Source organism: Ptychodera flava, unplaced genomic scaffold (assembly GCF_041260155.1).
Source record: "Ptychodera flava strain L36383 unplaced genomic scaffold, AS_Pfla_20210202 Scaffold_95__1_contigs__length_380228_pilon, whole genome shotgun sequence".
NCBI lineage: Eukaryota > Metazoa > Hemichordata > Enteropneusta > Ptychoderidae > Ptychodera > Ptychodera flava.
The window spans coordinates 356,357-378,262 of record NW_027248417.1 but is presented as its reverse complement, the minus strand read 5'-3'; the positions used below and the strand labels follow the sequence as shown (position 1 = coordinate 378,262).

At 39.6% G+C, this 21,906-nt stretch overlaps 1 long non-coding RNA gene across 1 annotated transcript; it reads left to right on the top strand.

The window, feature by feature from the left end:
• The first annotated feature begins 3,164 nt into the window (after window positions 1–3,164).
• On the top strand, window positions 3,165–18,802 carry LOC139129161 (uncharacterized). The gene is made up of 2 exons (XR_011551533.1): window positions 3,165–3,676; window positions 17,555–18,802. It is a non-coding gene; the product is annotated as an uncharacterized lncRNA (long non-coding RNA).
• Window positions 18,803–21,906: the final 3,104 nt, after the last annotated feature.

The window sequence follows — 21,906 nt, the reverse complement described above, 5'->3', positions numbered from 1 at the left end:
GAGGGTCAATTTAAAGAAAACTGTTCAAGGGGGAGGGTCATTATTTATAAACCTATCTTTGGGAGGGTCACTTTTGACAGAAGCTGATTTTATGGAGAAACCTTTGATTGTCTGTATGATATTTCTTCAATAGGAAATCACCTATGAAATACACTGATTCCTTCAAATGCATATACATTATCCACAAGTTTCACAATTAAGCAAAGAAGATGCACTGGTATCCTACATTTAACACCTTAACCAGTTAAAACTGATGAAAGACAAGAGACAAAAACATATGGAACAGGTAGGAAAGTGTACCACATGAACACAAATACAAAGATATTATTATTTTTATATTGTAAAATATGTGCATAATTTTCTCAGAGACTACCATGTACACTGAGTGAATGAACATTTCAGTGAAATTCCAAAATCAAATTTCTTGCACAACATGGACTTGAAACCACTCCAGTCTACCGGTAAACATGAACATTAACACCAATAATCAAGTGTACATAAGTGCACAGATTTACCTATTTTGAATTGGAAAACAATTAATACTTTCATCATAGACTGCCATATATGGTGAACCAACATTTTAGATTAAATATCAAAATCAATCTCTTGTGCACAAATGCACAATGTGATTTTACTTCCCATTTCAAGCAAAAGTGTATTTCAATACATATCAAACACATCAAATATACAGATATTGCATGTTTTGTGGTGGAAAATTGTCAATAATTTTCTTGATAGACTGCATGTAGTGTGATTTGTTATTTTTTGGATGAGGCACCGTATCAGCCACATCTTGCCTTCTTATAGTAGCACAAAATATGATAACCCTTCCGCAAATGTATGAAATGCCATATCTCTTCAAAAATGCTTGTGTGATAGATTGTGACTGTCCCTCCAAAAACACCAGCCCTTTTCTCCGTAATTTGTCCCTAAGTTACATAACAATTAAACAAATTTTGTATAGCTGATACTTTTCACTTATTCCTGAGGAGAATACTGCAGTGGTTGGGGGAGGGTCAAATTTTAGAATGTTAAACAAGGGGGGTCACATTTTAGACAGGAGGATAATGGGGAGGTCACATTCTACGGTAAAGGTGTGCGCGGAATGCCCCAGGCGTGCCCGGCCCACCATCTTACTGAAGGCTCCCTTACCATATGTATACCCATGGATGTACATACATTCATGATGTAGCGTACATTATGGACAAACGTTTCACAATATCCCCGGACGCTGCTAATCTCACAGTGAGTTAGCGGATACTTAGCTGTGAATATGCAGTGCTGCATGTTGTGGAGATCAGAGGTCTGTGGCGATGACCCCCTCCCCCCCCATCAGACCCGGGCATGCATGCGTATTCAGAGCTGTAAACAATGAGATAGTGAGTGAGCGTTTTTAATTGCAATGCTCCAGATAAACAAAAACAAAAAGCCCATCATAATCCGAAGTCGGGGTGCATCGAGCGCCTACCTATCGACGGATGCCAACGCAGATGTCCATTTTCCTCTCCGTTTACTAACTTTCTCCGTACTTTACTGGGCGGCTGCTGCCGTGGGAAAAATCATGAAATCCACCATCATGGATATTGAACCGTTGACCTATGATGTCACATCTGGCTTCGGGATCTAAACAAAAACACGTATTCTCGGTCGATATTTTGCTTAGTAAGCAAACTTCTGCGCCAAAATCAAATCAACTCTCTAACAGTATTTTTTACACTTTAATTAATGTAAACATGTTTTGTTTATATCCCGATGCTAGAATGTGACGTCATAGGTCAACGGTTTGGCTATCTGCAGCAACATCCTGAGAAATAATAAATAGGCTAACCTCATTCAACCCTGGACATAAATGTCAGTTTTACTATCTTTTACCATTACGAAACTGACTTGGTTTGGAATCACGCAAGCCCCACGGCCCAGCCTAGCTCTGCATGGCAGGGTGTTACCGGCGTTATACGGCCTTCCTCGTCCTGTTGTGAGGGGCCGGAACGCCAGTAACACACAGTCCTACCACGCAGAGCTAGGCCTAGCTGTGCCAGGGTCCATAGCTGTGGTGTTTTCAGACGGATCCCTGCCTTTTACGGGCTGGTTTTGATTTTTACGATTTTAACTAGCCCGTAAAAGGCAGGAATCCCGTTTGCTGCGGATCCGTAGCCCTAGCACTCCCTTTGCTAGTTGTGTTGCCCAAACACAACCAGCAAAGAGGGTGGTAGGGCTACGGATCCGCAGCAAGAATCCCGTCTGAAATCACCACAGCTATGGACCCACAGCTATTACTGTAAAACATAGGCCTAGCCCACAAATTGCTAAAATTATTCCGGGCAATTATTGCAGCTAGGACTGACCTTGATGGCGCGAATAATGCCGGGAGAGACAACATCGAGCCTGGCTACGTGTCAAGCTATATAGCAGTTCTAGTTCTGTGACTGGGAGAATTATCCTCAACGGAAATTTGATAAGAAAAGGCCTTGACGCATTTAAGTAAATTAAACATTCATATTTACGTCACAAGTGAACTATCATGGTATACATAGCGCGTTTCGAGGCTTACTTACCAGTTAAATCCGTAGTTCTTTTTCTTCATAATCCAGTGAAGATACTCGCATTCAAGCTATTTGGATATTTGAGTCTCGGTCTCAATACACCGTTAAATTTAGCGCCAAGCGAAGCGTAAGGTTGATTGCAATTGGCTCGCAAGCTTCCGTTCGCTCCGCATTGAAACAGACCCCTGATTAACCAATCATAAGATTGCTTCGTTAATAATCAGCCAAGCTGTGAGGAGGCATTGACCTCGTAAAATAAACCTCACAGAAGTCGTTCGCGGTTGATGTTTGACCATATGGAGCGACCAACTGGTACTACGAGGCAACTACGGAAACATACTAACTAGTACATGGCTGATCAAGAAAACTGGTAAGTAATGACTGTTTCACACTTGTTGAGTAAGATTTGCTTATTGGTGGTCGAGACCGGAGTGCTCGCAGAGTTGCTTGGAATTGTTGATCGAAGTAAGGCCTGAAGGCTGAACCTCACACTCAAGCGTCGCTGCGCGAGGCCCAAACAAGGTTGTCTCGCCTTGGGTTTTGTCGAATGCCAGTGTAACACGTTGGTCTAAGATATTTGGATAGCTGTATCACATTCCCTTCAGGCTGTATGTTACCGGATCCGCTAGCGTCGTGCCCGGTAACACCCTCTGCTGCAGCTGATAGGCCTTAAACGATGCATTTTGACACAAGACCTTGTAGACATATAAAACACTGGCCCTGCCTGCGATAATCAAATCGTAGGCACACTGTTCAAGTTAGCCCTACGAGTATGGCGAGAGTGTCCGGCTTTGGCTACGCCATTGGTGGCGTAGCCATTTCTTTGCGAGTGAAATGAATGCAATATTTGGTTCTTATATAGCGCACATACCCACAAGTACATATGCTCAAGGCGATATGAATTCCGATGTACTATTCATCCGCTTTACAGAACGTGTGTCGGCTAGGTTAAACCACCGGTGGGCGGGTGGTTGGGTGGAGGGACGCCTAGGTGGTTTACGTTGGTGGTTCAAAGTTTTTCATGGTGACGGATCAGCACATTGGTACAGATAATGTCAGAGCGTGGATGTAAAAATGGTCAGAGTCGTTTGGGAGGAAATAATTACCGCTGTACTCAGAATGCCTTTATACAGGTATATATACCCAAAAATTGATGCATCAAAGGCCAAGAGTCTAAATTTTGCTGGTCCTGGTCGTTCTGCTCGTGCGTACACAGCTGTTAGGGAGCCGTAATTATTTACGGCCTGGGGGTCGGAGGAACTACATTGGAAAATCCGAAATTTCGAGTCCACCAAGCCAATTTGAGTGACCACTAACACAGAAATTTTGGCTTACCTGCGCCCAACTAACAAGATTGAGATATAAAAGCTCACTTAACAACTCATCTTTCATACTTTGAAACGCTATGTCAATCCATCCATGGTCAATCACGATCCGCGGTGCCAATATTCAAGTCGATCGACATCGCGTTTTGTGGAGGGGCTGTGGTTTTGTGCATCGCGGAAGAGAAAGTCGACGTTTGAAAACTTTGATTTTCTGCGTAAGAGTAGGACTTTGTATGTTGGTTTTGGGAGTTTTACATCAAATCTAAATAAACAAAAAATAACTTGGTATCACTTTTGAAACGCTACGTCGATCACAGTGTCAAATTTTAGGTCGACCGACATCGCGTTGTGTGTGTACTGTGTTACAATTGACCGCCGGTGCTTTGTACACACATGGTGTAGTACAGGCTGACATTCGGTGTCGTTAGTTTGAGGTTTTATCAAACATGAACAATGAAATTTAGCTCTTTTTTTCAATTATATTCAACGTCACCAAAAATCCAAAATCAGCTCGCGGATTCGTTTTATTGTGAAATTAGTACAGTGAATTAAAATCACTGAGAATTGTGTTCCGATAATTCATTGAATTGAATAAACTACAGTGGAATTTGATCGAGTGTCCGTTTTGCCTTGCAGAGCTCGACAAGTCTACATGTTGCTTATCATTGGGTAAAAATGTCCCATTTTGATTAATTTCACCCCCGAGTGATATTGGTATAGTCCACATTTCTTCTACGCATGCTCACCAGGTTACTTTTAGCTCTCTAGTCTGACAAGTAGCTGTGCTTTCTTTACGTTAGTCATAGACAACTTTTAGCCATCTTTTACTGAACTGTTTCACTTCAATTAGTACCGTTCTTAATTACGATGTCTGATAAGGATCCTGAGCAGAGCCCAGTGGATAGTCGACAAGTCTACATGTTGCTTATCATTAGAAAAGTAAACATTTGCAACAAATTGAGTATTTGGTGTTAGATTACAGCGCACGCGGCGAACGTTTCCCAGACACTGTCTCGTCTACAATAATGACAGTCATTTCAGCATGCCACTCATGCACAACAAGCTTGACACCGCACTATAGCTATAGCACATCATCAAAGTTTTTTTTCAGCTACAGCTTTGTGTACTTTGATTTTAGGAAATATAACTCAGACAAAACTCACTGGCATATGATATTTTCGAGTGTCGGATCTATATCTCGAGGAAAGTCCTCAACATCAACCGGACTGACTCTCGGCGTTTTATTACAGTGAAACATTGTATTTTTCAGCAAGGTAAAGAATATTTTGAAGGCAGAGAGATATCATCGTCCCCTCCATGCTAACCCGTTGCCGTGTATGATGCCGTCCGGGAAATTAAGTGCCAAAATACGGTGAATTATTTCAGAAACACTTGGTGTGTTATTCAATGGCACAAAATGTACCGTGTTGATTGAATTGCACTTGCCTGTGCAAAATCAACACTTTTCTTCAAGTCTATTTTGTAGCTCAGAGAAGTGTCAATTCAGAGAGAAGTGTCAATTGAGAAAGTTTCATTTAGCTGAGACAAAAGAGAAAGCGGGATTAAAGTTTCATTTAGGAGTGTTTAGCATTTTCTGGTTGACAATATTCAGTGTTGTATCGTGTCAAACTTGTTGATAGAGTAGACTGCACTCGCAATGCTACAGACTGCATGCTGAAGGAACTGTTGTCGTGATTGCTGACATCGAGAGGAGAAGAAAAGTTTTTTTTTAAAGAATTTACTTGTTTCTTCATAAAGTTCCCAATTTAAAAGTAAACACCTAAAAGAAAACTGGTGATGTGCATGTAGTGCAGTGTTATGCTTGTTGTCAGTGACATGCTGAAACGACTGCAGTGATCGTGACGAGACAGTGTATGGGAAACGTTTGCCGCGCGCTGTAATCTAACACCAACCAAAGACGAAGACTCAATTTGTTGCAAATGTTTACTTTTCTAATGATAAGCAACATGTAGACTCGTCGAGCTCTGCAAGGCAAACCGGACACTCAATCAAATTCCACTGTATTTGATTTGTTTATGTAGTCTAGCAATTTACGCGGTGAACTTGTCGCTATCACTGCAGTACCGCTATCAGCGAACGTGTTGTACTCATACTGGGGATCGCTCTCTCTTTAGTAGTATCTTCAATCAAGTTTATTTAAATCAGTAAAAAACTTTGTACAGCCAGGCTGGTCATGATTCCAGCGGATCGTTTTCCGGGTTATGAAAACCCCTATTCTATGATGTATTTCAAAATGTTTGTTCAAGTCACGAGCTAAACATAATTCTACACAACAGTCTGGTGAAATTTGCTATTATTTTGTCAACTGAATGCAGTTGACAGGCCCGAGTGATATCAAATTAATTTTTCTGATGTTTTTTAAAAACTTATCCCTTTAAACATGTTGTAATTGACAATGGTAATGATTATTCTGTATGTTGAAATGGTCTTTAATACTGTACAAGAATGCATAAAATTACTCCAAAATGTCTCCAAAATTTAAAAATTTCTTGCCCACGTCCCTGAAACCCTCCCCCTGTATGTATGTTGGAATAGCCTTTTATAACTGTATAAGAATGCATGAAATTGCTCAGAAATGTCTTCAATTTAAAAAAATACTGAACACCCCCCCCCCCCCCCCACCAGGGAACCTGGTTGCACGCAGAAGCTAACCGCTTACTTTTCTGAATTTTCCTCATACTTCAAAAATTTTTGAGAACCCTGATTTATGTGTGGATCGTCATGTGTTCGTTCGTTCATTGACTTGTTCCTAATACAAAAATGCCGTGGACTTTGGCCTGTATCAGTATATCGCTAATGTTTGGATTTCTTTTGTATGCGATGATCGGTTGTTGTGGAAATATTTCATTCAGGCTTAATGTTTCGTCCTTGTCTATGTGTTCCCAGTTTTCGCACATTGCTGCTTTTTATAGCTTGTGTTCTTATATATATTGTTGCTATAATTTTCGTCGTGAAGACTAGTGTTTTCTTTGTTTCTTCGTTCGTTCGCTTGTGTTCTAGTTGCGTAATTCGTGCGGCGAACTGTGCTTGCGATGTGACTTGACATTTCCTGTTGTTTTAGCCACGTTCGATTAATCTTGCATAAAGTGTATCGACCTTTGAAACAAAGTCATTTTTGTGTTGCAAGTTCTGATGTATCTTAGTGTTCCCCTTTGATCAGGCTTTTAAAGCGTAGATTTCAGGTGGCCTGATGTTTTATGTAAGAATTCAAATCTGTCGATTTGTGTTCTTTAGTTGTATGTGGAGTCCATCGAGACTTGTGTTTGAATTTGTTCTTTTTTTGGTCAACTTGTGTCGCATAATGTATTGGATTTTCCTTCTCCTAATGTTTGCGTCTTGTATGAGATGAACTCTGTGAGGACGATTTGGTGTTTGGGTGAATTTCAACCCGTACCCAGTGCATTGATTTTTGCTGTTGTTAACTTGTGTAATGATAGATTTTGATGAATCTAAGATTCGTGTTGTTATTTATGTTTATGTTCGGCATTTGTATGGAGTTTCATTGTATTTAAGATAATATGGCGTCTCCTCTTGTACCGTCTTTTTCTGGCAATTTGTTTGTTTTCCTGTTCTGTGTTTGGTGACACAGTATTGTGTAAATTTGTATTTTGCATATGTGTTATGGTAGTTCTTGTTTGGAGAATTTGATGGCCTTGAAAAAGGCCGTCTGCTATGGGTTTCAAAGACAGACCCGATACTGTTCGTCCCTCTGGACGTTTGTGTTTTGGATTGTGTATAGGCTTTCGTTTGGCCAATAAATTATATCGGCTCTGGAGGCATTTGGCTGTCTTTCGTGTTGTGGGATCTTGACAACTGTCAATCTCTGTTTATTGTTTGGCGATGAATGTCTTTCTTCTTTGGCTGTGCTGTGCTTGATGCAGCGGAATGTAGTCAAAGCACAAGGTGACAAATAATTTGTCGCAGTGGTGCTCCGATGTTGTCACTTTTTGATGGGAACAGCACTAGGTAGTGGCCTGGTAAGTATGCTTTAAGGCGTACTTGAAGGCTCCTTGGTGTAGTTTATGTGTCGCTTTGTTAGTTGTCGCCTCCTGTAACGAGTAGAGTGAAGCGAGCCGTATTGCAAGACTTCCTGATCTTACCTATATTATGACGGGTTGTGCTATGCTGGTGTCGGACTGACAGCACTTGACTGGAGCGTCAGATCGATGTCGGTCTCGCCTGGTTAATATCCGATTGAATGCCAATGTTGATCAAGAAGGCCTAAGTAAGACATAGCTTTTGTGTCGCTCGTGGTGAGATATTGAAATTGCTTGTGTTTGAAGACTATTTATCTTGTGTTAAGTTGATTGTGTTTGACTTCGCGTCATTTTCACCAACTATATAACTAAATCCACCGTGCGGTTATGTCGCCCTTTGCTGTGTTACAGTAATAGTTCGCACTTTGCAGCTGTTTATTTTTGGGCAGATTGTTCAGAGCGGGTTTTTCAGTCGAGTCATGTTGCTTCTGATGTGACTCAATTTCTGCTATTTCAATTTTGGTTGCTTCGAGATAGTTTTCAAGCATTTGGTATATGTATATGTACAAAAGAGAGCTCATATGGTAGGTCGGCAGCGTCTGTGTGTATGTATATGTGTTGGTTACACTTACACTGACAGGTATGTTAGTACATGCGGACTATGTCCGTTCACATCAAAGACTACAAAACAGCAGCACAAACCATCGTAATATTTGGTTTAAAGGTGCACCCATTGGTGGAGATGTGAATTTGTTCAAATTAATGTGTCAGTGTCAAAAATATGCAAATGAGGTAGAAAAAGGGAAAATCCTGCAAATTGCTTGAACTCTGTAATCACAGGCCAGATTTGGTTAAAACTTGGTATACAGCTTCTTTATGGTGACTTATGATGGATTTGTTTAATTGTGGTGAAATTTTAATAATTGTATTTTAAGGCAATTTGCCAATTTTTGGTCAACAAATTTGTTTTGTCTGATAGCTTTAATAGCCAGTAGACATGTTCTTAGGGGTTATCCTAATGTAATTTTTTTTATGAAATTTGCAATATTGCATTATTGCAATTTTGGTGTAATTTTTTAGCTCACATTGGTTATATCAATGTGAGTTTATCGTATAAGCTGAAGTTGATGGCGACTGTATGTATGTGTGTATGTATGTATGTATGTATGTATGTATGTATGTATGTATGTATGTATGTATGTATGTATGTATGTATGTATGTATGTATGTACGTACAGTATTCCGTCAACATTAAAAACACGCAAACCGCTGCACATTTCAGCTTGGTCTGTGGTGTGTGGATGCATCCTGGGCTATAGATGGGATTTTGTTCAAATGAAGTCTTCATTGCCAAAATTATGCAAATGAGCTTACAAAATGTGAAAATGGTCAAGAATTATTATCTCGAGAAAACGCTGTTTTGATTGCTTTGAAAATTTTTGTGCAAGTACCTTAGGTAAACCTTATACAGTTTTATAAATATTGTGAGGATATCCTTAATTTTGTATTTTTACTGAATTTTTTTGTGATTTTTCTCATTTTCAGTAAAAATTCTTCTCTGAAACCAGCCCAATCGCACTCAAATTTGGGTCGGATCTTTGCGGGGTGTTACTCTTCTAATTTGTTGAAATTATGACGAAATTGGGAAAATTACTATTTTGGAGCAATTTTGTCATTTTTGGTCAAAAAATCTTAAACAGTATTTTCTTTTTAAAACTCCTTGACAGACAGCTTTTATATTTGGTACACAGACCTACAGAGATGTCAATAGTCAGATATGTGGAAATTGTCCTGAAATACACAAATTTGTATTTTTAAGACAATATTGTCATTTTTGGTCAAGAAAACTTGTTCTCAAAATTACTTGTTTGATAGCTTTGTAATTTGGTATAAAAAGTCCCGAGGGATGTTATTAGATAAATTTTCTGCTCAAAGTGTTGGGAAATCCCCGAATTTGTATATTTTAGGTAATTTTTTGCTCACGTGTTTACACACGTGAGCATATGTCGGAGCGATGTCTGTCTGTCTGTCTGTCTGTCTGTCTGTTGGTCGGATATCTCAAAAACGGCTGATCAGATCAGAATCAAATCTGGTACATAGATTCAGTTAGCAAAGTGCAAGAACTGATTAGTTTTTGGTGAATGTGGCTTGCATAGTTTTTGCTCATTTGCATAATTAATGATTTTAGAAAAAAAGGATATTCATTACAAACGACTACACACAATTTGATGAGATTTGCTACAAAAGTTGATCACACCAAGATATATCAGTTGTGGGAACCATTAAGGGATGACATAAAAAAGAGTTGCTTATTTGCATATTTAATGAACTTTCCTAATTAGGGATATATGTCTGATTTGACTCGATCAAAATCGACCAAACTTGGTATGTATATCAAAGATACTATGATTTAACATTATTGAAAGTCATTAAGCGTTTTAACTGCAGCCAATTCCTAATATGCATATTAAATGAATTTTCATAATTAGGGATATTTATCTGAATTGACTTGATCAATTTGATGAAACTTGCTATGTACGTTGAAGATACTACAATACAATATTTTTGAAAGTCATCAAGCATTTTCTCTTCAGCCAATTCCTAATTTGCATATTGAATAACTTTCCTAATTAGAGATATATATCTGAATCAACTTGACCAAAGTTGACAAAACTTGCTACATATATTGCAGATACCATGATACAACATTTTTGAAAATCATTAAGCATTTTATAAGCCAATTCCTAATTTACATATTTAATGACCTTTGCTTATTAGGGATATATACTGGATTTACTTAATCAAACTTTGCAAAATATGCTATGTACATTGATGATTATACCAGATTAAAACAATATCAAAAGTCATTTCACATTTTCATGTCAGCTGAATTATAATTTGCATGTCTAATAAGCTTTCACAGCTCGGCATGTATGGCTTGAAGGACTTGGCCGACGGTAATAACACTTGCTATATAAAGTGGTGATACAATGACAGCAGTAAAGAAGATTGATATTTTTATTTCAGCTAATTACTTATTTGTATACTTCATAACCTAATCGGCGGTGATTATTGTTCATTACGTTGATCATAATATTTTCAATGAAGCTGCAAACATGTGGCAAAGGTTAAAATTTACACCCACTGCAATATATAATGAAACACGTGAGCATTTTCAGTTCATATCTGGTCTCAGTTTGTGACCTTATATGACCGACACCAACCCAGGATATGTTGTGAGACAGTTTTGAAGGCTGTGAACATAATTTGTCATATTTGGTATCAATTTGTAGGAAAATTTGATCCAGAAAACAAAGCTGAGGTGGATTGTTTCATTGTGGACTAATTTTTGCAACTTTTTTGCTCACGTGTGAACACGTGAGCATATGTCGCAGCGATGTCTGTCTGTCTATCTGTCTGTGTGTCTGTGTGTCTGTGTGTTGTCTGTTGGTCCATTTTCTCAAAAACGGCTGAACGTATTTCAGTCAAATTTGGTAGACATCTTCAGAATTCAAATGGCTAGAACTGAAAAGGTTTTGGTGGGCGTGGCTTGGATATTAATGAAGTTATGAAAGTTTTAATTTTTCTGTTACGCCGCGTATGACAAGTGAAAACAATCGACTGTTTGAGGGCGCTGTGAAATGTGCTTGTCCAGGTTGGCTACAGCTGGATAGCTCTGGTTTCAACCACGGTCCCTCCGTGTTTCAACCTCGTATTGAACATTAAAAATATGATATTTTATTACTCATTTAACTCACTATTCAAGATAAAATATCGTTTAGCAAATTAGCTTTATCCTTGGTAATTGATTGTTTCCCTCGCTGCTCGATCGCCAGAAATGAGTACATACGTTCTCTACCTAGCCTCATGGCATGGAAGTGCTGATGAATAATAACTTTGGGTCAAAGGTATTGAAGTGTCCAATCAGGTTCGTGCACAGAGTCCAAGGCCATGACCTACTTCATGTACTTCTGCACTGTTTTGATTTTGCTTCGCCAAGAAACGTGTTCGTCATTGTCCATAGAAGTATGTTTGCTCTCCTTTGAGGTTGTTTGTGAAACAAATTCCGGGATAGGCCTTGGAATGCATACAATCGGCATCGCGGCAGTGCATGTAGCTAGCCCTACGAGTATGACGAGAGTGTCCGGCTTTGGCTACGCCGCTTCCCACCTCCGGTAGGCGGCGTAGCCAAAGTCGGACACTGTCGCCATACTCGTAGGGCTATGCATGTGGCGTACCATGCTTGTGTAACTGCTGAGCTCAACGTGCATTCACGGTTGATACTCGTGTACAATCATGATGTGTTCAATTCTGATGAAGATTCATAAGTCTTACTTTTGCAGTCTTTTTCCGTACGATAATCCCGACAATACGTGTTACTGTTAGACGAGGTGGCCATTTTATGATAAGTTTCAATACTGCACAGCTACATAGCGTCACTATCGTGTGATCGAGGTACAGCGTTGTTGAACGGGATACAGAAACTCTGCAGAGGGAGAAACGATCGTTGACATGAACAGTCAATGTACTTCAGCACGTAGTCCGCAGATAGCGGATCGAGAAAATAAACGTGTCCCAGTAAATAACAGAATATTTATCAGTGTTCTCCCCAGAAATTTCTGAAACAGGATCGGCTAATTTGCATAACAATAACTATGTAAATGTTATGTTAATTATGCAATACACACATCACTCCATAGCATCAGAAAAAATCTCTAAAAGGATAATAAAGTAAAATCTTTTATATATTACATCCGTATTTTCATTTAAAGTCTTCCAGTTCTGTCTAGAATAACATTCAAAATCAGACGTTTTATGTGATCTTCAGTTACTACATGTTTGTCTGTAGCCAGATTGCTAAAACCATGGACGTCTTTTTTAAACGTCCATGGCAAAACAGTTACACGGACAAGTTCATACGGGACTGAATATTGCACTTACAATTCGGAGTCAGCAGAGCATGCCTGCAGAGAAATATTTTGACTTAAAAACTCAATTCATAATAAAGAGAAGCCCGAAAATATTGATACCGGGTATTTTCAAGAACAAGATTTGAAATTGCATCGACTTCTACTTCGACAAATGTACGAAACTTCGACAACTGCATGCACGGCGTCGGCCGCCATGCATTGCATCGTGTGGAGCACTCTTTAACACACGCGACCTTTGAACCTATACTGTATACCCTAACCGTACGTACATAGCTGCATATGATCAAACGAATGATTATTTTCGCTCATGCAGTTCCTTTTTATTTCATTTCATGGTACCTTGAATATTGTAAAATGGGTCATGGGTTTTGAAACTGGATCAAGTTCAACTGTTTCTCAAAGTCAATCGAACGAACCCATGCAAGTTACGAATGCGTGACACGAGGTGACACACATAGCTTCAACGTCATGTTGACGTACACAAATTTCGAAATGGCTGACAAGCGTGCCAACTCGGACACGCAACGATCTGAACACACGGCAGTACCATACATTTTTGCATATGATGTTTGTCTCAACCAATCGTACGATTTCAGCCACTTCTGATCGAAATCACTTTTCCTGACCTTTGGATCCTTACCAGTGCGAGACTTTGGTGGCAATGACAGTTCAACAGTGATGCTTTGACTGAGTGCCCGCTGGCAAAGATGCAACACCGAGCCTTTCGTTGAGTATACTCCATGTCCGTTGTATAAAATGGCCGTTGTCTGTACGATCGGCAGCATAACACATTTCATGCTTTTTGAATTTAAGTTTCATCCGTCTTAGCCGATGTTCATTTGCACTACGGCCGGCCCATTTATTCTCCTCACAGACAAGCGTGACTTTGGGTGCTTTGCACCCGATAACCCTGCCGCATTGTGTGTAAAACACCTAAAGCATCGACATGAAAGGAGAACAGTCTAACCATTTCACACATTTTGGCGATGGAATAAACCTTTTAATCATCTGGCACGTCGTGTTATCGCCACATTAGAACCGTTTCACACTTGATACGCTCGCTGAAATAAAAGTGACAAAATCGCCGCCGAGAAACAATAGGTCTTCAGCCACATTAAAGAGTATCAGCGGACATGAAACAGGATCGGCATGAAAAATAAAGGATCGGGCGAAAAAATAAAGGATCGGGGCCGATCCTGTTAAACGGCCTGGGGAGAACACTTTTATGTACATTAACTCGATATTTATCAAATTTCCAGCTCATCGCAAAAAAATGTATTGCAAAGATTAATTTGTCACTGACAAATACTGCACTGTATGGAAAAAACAGTCTGTAGAATAGTTCAACTTCAAGTGGTATTACCCGAGACAAACACTTGTGTTGTCAATTTGATTTCATTTCATAAACTCATACTTCATCGAGTATCGTGTATTTCAGCCTTTGTGAAGCCATTTTATTGATATTTTCAATTTTGTCTTGGCTTTGTTGTGGAACATGTTGAATCGTCTCCGTGGACATGTAGGCAAAAGTTGTGACGAGGTCGAAGTGACTTGGGTACCTGGGGCCGACCAAAACCAGTGTGAATTACTGGGGTCAAAGCGGACAGCGGCCGGGATGACGTGTTCCCCAAGCGAGCTACCTTCAGAAGTCTGTTTCATCGCAAAAAACGTCAACTTTTAAAACCCGTCATTTATTTACTGATGTTATTCTCAGCATCACAAACATATACGCCTCTGCTATGTATCACAGCAAATAGTTATATTTGAGCGCCCCGTAAATGGGATCCTCGTTTTTTTGCGAACCCGGAAGTGTGTCTTGCTCAATGCATTTCTACCCATAGCGAGGGAAACTGCCCGCGTTCCCATGCTCCCATGCACCCTTTTTCAATGCCAGTGCAACGCCATCTGTGCAAAATTTGTGGTGTATGCTCCCGTGTGATGGAAAACCTCTCTTATTCTAACAATGACGTAGTTGACTTTGGACTTCGATTTCGTAAATGTGATGTCCATGCAGTGAGTTTGGGTTGGCGCGCTTATAATGCAATCTTCGCCCGCCTGCGGTCCGATATCCCGCATTTATTAGCGATATTTATCTGTTTTGACTTGACCAAAGTTGGCAAAACTTGCTATGTACATTAAAGATACTATGATACAAGATTATTGAAAGTCATTTGACATTTTTTTCAGCCAATTCCCAATATGCATATTTAATGAACCTTCCAAATTAGGGATATATACTGGCATTTACTTGATAAAATTTGGCGAAACATGCTGTGTACATTGATCATTATACCAGGTTATAACAGTATTGAAAGTCATTTTGCATTTTCATGTCAGCTAATTCATAATTTGCATAAATAGCTAACAAGCTTTCACGGTTTGGCATATAGAGCTTGAAGGACTTGACCAAGGTAATTACACATGCTATATTGTGATACAATGACAGTACTCAAAGAAATTAATTATTTTTATTTCAGCTAATTACATATTTGAATACTTAATGACCTTTAGAATTGATCTGTGGTGAAATTCATTGTGTTGATCATAACACTTTAAATGTAGCAAAGCATGTAGCAAAGGTTCAAACTTGCACATAAATGCAATATATAATGAAACACGAGAGCATTTTCAGTTCATATCTGGTTTATGTAAGACATACAAGAACTGATGAGAAATTTGGATCCAGGATAATTCCAGATGTTGTAATCACCACCCACAGTGGAAGGCATTTCACCATCTGTAACTAACTTAAGTGCTGTTTACATTAGAATGATAACACTCATGGCATTAACTAAAAACTCCCAAGGTTGTAAATACATTTAATTTCCTGTCATCTGGCGTTATGTAATACCAAGGGATAACACATTTGATATTCAGGAGGGGGTAGGGTCTAGAAGATTGATGAGGTAGCATTCCTTTTTTACCAGATCCCTTGTACATTTTTTACCCACTCCCACCTTTCTTTTTATCAAACCACTGTCTATTTTTGTTGTTGACATTGCTTATGTATTTAGGATCTGCTTGTCCCATTGTTGTAGAAGTTGATATGCATGTTCCTAAAGATTACCTCCAGTACCTAAGTTGGAGAGCTTATTTGCTTTTGTCATTCTTGTTTTTCCTGGTTTAAATATTTCTCGAATGGACCAATTCAAATCGAATGTGAGCACACTGTCCTTGACGGTATTTTTATCCTTTCTAGTTAAATATTTTGTTTTCAAATCTGATGGCTTTGGGCATGTTCTTAGGGATGATCTTAATGTAATATGTTCTAATTGTGAGAAATCTTCAATTATGTATTTTTGCAGCTATTTTTGCCAGTTTTGGACAGGCTGTCCTGAAATCAGCTATGATAGATTTCCACCATCTTCATCAACGCATGTGTCACAAAAAGTTCTCCTCTACATAACACAGCAAAAGCTATATTGACCAATTGTGAATTAGTGCACGAGTAAAATAATGTAACAATAATTTGGATACACTTTCATTTCGTTCTATCAGTTTCACCATTGTTGAGTTGGCACTGAACAGAGATTGATTTTAGAGGGAGTATGTGGGGCGGGGGGGACGGTCGGTAGTGTATGCCTGATTTCATAGTGCCGTAATTACCAATTCAGGGCTCGAACTTAACGGTTGCTCGCTTGCCCGGAGCAAGTAAAACTGACATCGGGCTGGTAAAAATAAATTACATTTGCCCAGTTGGGCAAATGATAGACTTTGATAAAATTTATATGTTCTGGGAATAAATAACTTAAGAAATTTTGTTAAACAATGTTCGCTGTTTCAAGTCACTGAAGCGGGTATCACAACCGACAAGCTGGACGTCAACATTCAGCGAGAGATATTCAGCTGTTGTCTTTCCTCCCTCGGGAAGTCTAATCTCACTTGTTTTCGCTAGTGACTCCAAGGGGGTGTTGGTCAGTAATTTCAAGAGCCACTTTGCACGCGGTGACCTGACTGCGACAACGCAGACTGTACTCCATAGCGAAGCAAACCACCCTGTTTTCATGTAAATTTTGGAAATCTACGCCTGACAAAGTCACGGATTCCGGAACAGGATCTGTGCCAGGGATACAGTACACGTTCAACCGGCCAGCCACTCAGAATCGACGGTGATAAAGCTATAGTGCAGTCGCAGCATCGAGTTCAGTGGAAAGTTACGTGAAGAAGCAGAAGTGCGACATATATGAAAGGAAACGACAAAAGAAGTTTCAAAACTTCTGGAAAAGAGATTTGCTGATGCGAATATCGATTGATGGCCACCCCTTCAACTGTATGACCCCAATCCTGCACTAGAATATTGGTGGATGAGTGGGAAGAGATCACGAAGACCAACATTAATGGATCGTAACAATTAACATGATTATCAATACAGACAAAACAGAACCTGCATTGATATGATGCCGTCAGCCACATTTTGAGATTGTTTGGTCTTCGTGATCTCTGCCCAAACAATGTAAACGGACAAAAAAATCGGCAAGTAAGTTTGTTCCTCGGGCAAGTGAAATTTCTGGAAACTTGCCCGCAGGGCAAGTCGGTAAAAAGTTAAGTTCGAGTCCTGCAATTGTTCGATGCAGGTACAGAATTAGGCCGGGTTGGATTTTTGCACTTCCAAACTTGTTTAGGGGAGGGTGTGAGGACACACGCATTTAGTTTAATGCGCATGTTTTAATTATCAAAAGCCCCTAAGTTGTTAAAGATACGTATACTTCTAATGTAATAAGTTAAAGGTGCTAATTCTCTTCAATTTTTTATTTCAGATTCTTCAAAGTGATGGCTATCAATAAAGTGTACCGGTACATTGCCATGACATTTGGAGCTGAAGAGTTGATTTGTTTACATGCCGAGGAATTTGAAGCTGATGTGTTCAATGAAGTACAGGTTTTGTTCACTAATGTACATTGCCACGACATTTGTAGCTGAAGCGTGCAATGCAGTACAGCTCTTGTTGACTAGTGTACATTGCCGGGACATTCGCAGCTGTGGTGTTCAATGAAGTACAGCTTTTGTTGACTAGTGTACATTGCCACGACATATGTAGCTACAGCTTTTGTTGACTAATGTACACTGCCACGACATTTGTACTTGAAGTGTTCTATGAAGTACAACTACTGTTGTTGAGTAATTTACAATCCCACGACATATGTAGCTGTAGTATATCTGTTCAGTGAAGCAGAGCTTTTTTGACTAGTGTAGACTGCCATGACATTTGTTGAGGCAGTGTTCAATGAAGTACAGCTTTTGTCAACTAGTGTACATTGTCACGACGTTTGTAGCTGAAGTGTAAATGTTCAGTGAAGTACAGCTCTTGTTGACCGGTGTACGATGCCACGACATGTGTAGCTGAAGTGTTCAGTGAATTGCAATTGTTGTTGAGTAATGTACAATCCTACGACATATGTAGCTGTAGTGTATGTGTTCAGAAGCAGAGCTCTTGGTGACTGTGGTATTGCCACGACGTTTGTAGCTTAGTTGAATATGTTCAGTGAAGTACAGGTCTTGTTGACCATTGTACTCTGCCACGACATGTGTAGCTGAAGTGTTATATGAAGTGCAACTGTTGTTGAGTAATGTACAATCCCACGACATATGTAGCTGTAGTGTATGTGTTCGGAAGCAGAGCTCTTGGTGACTGTGTAATTGCCATGACGTTTGTAGCTTAGGTGAATGTGTTCAGTGAAGTACAGGTCTTGAGGACTAGTGTTCCATGCCACGACATGTGCAGCTGAAGTGTTCAATGAAGTGCAACTGTTGTTGAGTAATGTACAATCCCACGACATATGTCGTGACACTTTCATTGTCACAACATTTGTAGCTGTAGTGATTACTGAAGTAGAACTCTTGTTGACTAGTTTACTATGCCATGACATTTGTAGCTGGTGTCGATGGAGTACAGCTGCTGTTGACTTGTGCACATTACCATTACCACGACTTTTGTAGCTGAAGTGTTCAATGAAGTACAGCTTTTGTCGACTTTTACAATAAAGTTTACTACTTTTCACGAAAAATCTGATTGTGTGTCTTAAATTTTCCACATTAGAACTGGAAAATATGAATTAGAATCTGTTTACAGTGGTGTATGTCAAAATGACCGCGTGTTAAATATGCACGCAAAATATAAAATCTGTTCATTGTACTTTTGTCATCTGTATACAGTTCACCACTACCATGCCAGATCTCCCACAAAGATGCGACTTTCGCATTTTTAAATATTGGATATTTACGTACCATCTAGTGTCGAAGGTTGACATATCGGAGATTTAACCACCCCACAGATATTTTCAAACCCGACTTCCTGGGACTTCTCTAACTTCAGTATTGGACAATAAGCTTACCAGATTTTGTCAAATCGCGGGTTTATATCCGATAATAAATCGAGGATTTCACCACTTTGCAGATCTTGTCAAACCCGACTTCCAAGGACTGACTGTAACTTCGATACTAGATGATACTATATTCTGTCAAATCGCGGGTAAATATCCGATATATATCTGAGATTTCACCACTTTACAGGTCTTGTCAAACCTGACTTCCAAAAACATCGACACTATCTAGACGATACCAGATTTTGTCGAATCGAGGGTAAATATCCGATATATAGATCCTCACCGCCTTACAGAAGTTATCAAACCCGACTCCCAAGGACTGATTCTAAGTTTGTATGATACTAGACGATACCAGATTTTGTCGAATCGCGGGTAAAAATCCTACATCGGAGATTTCCCCATCTTGCAGATCTATCCAAACCAATTTAACTTCGATATTGTACAGTCCAGAAGCCGTAAATATCGGATATTATATATAAGTGCAATGTTGCATTGTGTCCTTCAGATCTCAGCATTACTGGTGCATAACATTTCTCACTTGTTTTTGTCATGTCGGGAGCTAGTTCTTATCATAAACAGTAGAGAATCTCTACTGTCTGTGTTTTATGAGGTAAAAAAAAAACAACAAAATGAGAAACCGCATCTCTGCATTACTTTTGCGGGACACCTAGGATGATAAGCTAACTTACAGTTGTTTGGCCAAAGCGTTCCCTTTTGCCCAGATTCGACATATTAGCTACGGGCAAGTGTTTTTGATTTCAGGTAAATTAAAAAAGAAAAAAATGTCTGTTACATATTTGCAAGTTGCAAAAGCCTGGCGTAAGAGGCAGCAAGCCCCTATCTATCGGCGATTTCACAGAGCCAGCGTGCCGAGACAAAACAACTCATTTAATAGAGTCCCGAAGATAGGTCATTCAGCATCGTCTACCGGTAGTATCGATATTAGCTTCCCAAAATCGCTCGTAAAATCGATTGGTATGTATGACAGATATATGTGGAACGTCAAACTTTGAAACCAGTCAGTAGATTTCCTCTAGTGAATTGTGTAAAGTCAAACCTTTCTTCACTAAGTTGTTTTGAGCCTGGCATACACTTGGTCGATTTACGTCACTGGTCAAACAAAAAGTGAATTTGCGCATGCGCAGAGTGAACGTGCTCGACCATCTGGGGGCCACTCTGCCGATGTCGCGGCCCGCAATCTCTCACGATGTTTCACCAGATATCGCGAAACAAAAAAGAGCCAAAACAATCTCGATAAGTCATCTACATAGCATTCACCAAATAAGCTTTTATCATGGACAGTGCTAGCTCTACGTGGCAGGGCTGAACGCCAGTAACACAGCTCTGCCTGGCAGAGTTATTAGATGTAGCTTCTACCGGCTATGTTTTCATTCATAGACTCGTAACAGGTCAAGCCCTTCCTGTGTATACTCTACGCATTACCACTCATTGATAGAAAATAAACTGACCTTGGAAATCGTAATCTCAAGTCTTGATCTCTGTCTGAATGTACGGATTATGTAACCTGCAAGTGTATGCAACCCGAGCATGCCCGGAGTGCCTGTCAAACTCGATTCGTGGACGCAAAGTGATGTCATATATGCATTCAGTCCATAGAGGTATAGATAGACGGATTTACCACCATGGTCAGTCTTACTTGGCTTTTCTACTCGTCTTTCCGAAACGAATTTCAAACAAAAAAACGCTCTTGAAAGACGCTGATACTTAATAGAATGCTGTGGCCAGTCACAGTCCCTCTAGAGGGACTGTGAACCAGTAAATAAAATTTTTGATATGGGTCACTTTGCAACTAAAATGCTAAGCATTTTTTTCGATGCCGAATTCAAATTGCTGCTCTGTGAGCTCCAGGGATAATACTTTAGCTCTCGTGATGTAAAGTTTGTTTATTAGTATTGGTTGAAGTTTCAAACTTTCATTGGGTCACCTCGCGGCGACGTAATCATGACTATTTTATGACGTAACACTGTCAAAGGAGGTGGAAAGAGAAATTGCAAAGACAACTAGACCATTGCAAGGAATGCAGACGTACCGATACAGATACCCATCGACGTGTAGTTTCAACACTGACCGCACCGCCGTCGATATGTATAGACTCGAGACAGGAAATTTTTAATCGAAATATATAGCCCAATTTACATTGAACCAGAAAAAAACAGTTGCTTGCTTGATATGGATAACTTGCGGTAGAACATCAAAACATCGGTACATGAAGTTTGCCTGGCGATGTAAAGATCGGGCAGATCGTCCATGCAGCCGACACGAACACGAACTGTCTGATAGCGGCTATCAAATACTATGAAAAATAGGAAAGAATGAGCTACAAAATCACTATCAGTTTTAATTTGCAGGCAGAATAAGTCTGTGACTTGGTATAAAATACGCAGGGGGGGGGACGGCGGCAAGGTTTATAAATGTACACACACAGCGATATGCTGTCAAGGAATATCCCTCCATGCATTGTCAATAATGGGTCGGAAATAAAAAGGCGAAGGTAAAATCAAAGAACGTTGAAAATCTTGCAAGCCAAGAATGAAAACTATCGGTTTGAGTGCTCAATAATGTCGCTTCTCGCATTTTCATGGCTGACTAAAAAACCACAGGGTACTTAGTAATCTTGTTGTTGTTGTTGTTGTTGTTGTTATTGTTGTTGTTGTTGTTGATGGTGGTGATGATGATGGTGACGATAATAAAAATATTAAAAAACAATGTCTCATTCCTTGCTGTTGTTTGTCGAGTGTTTAGATAATTGTAAAAGAAAACTGTAA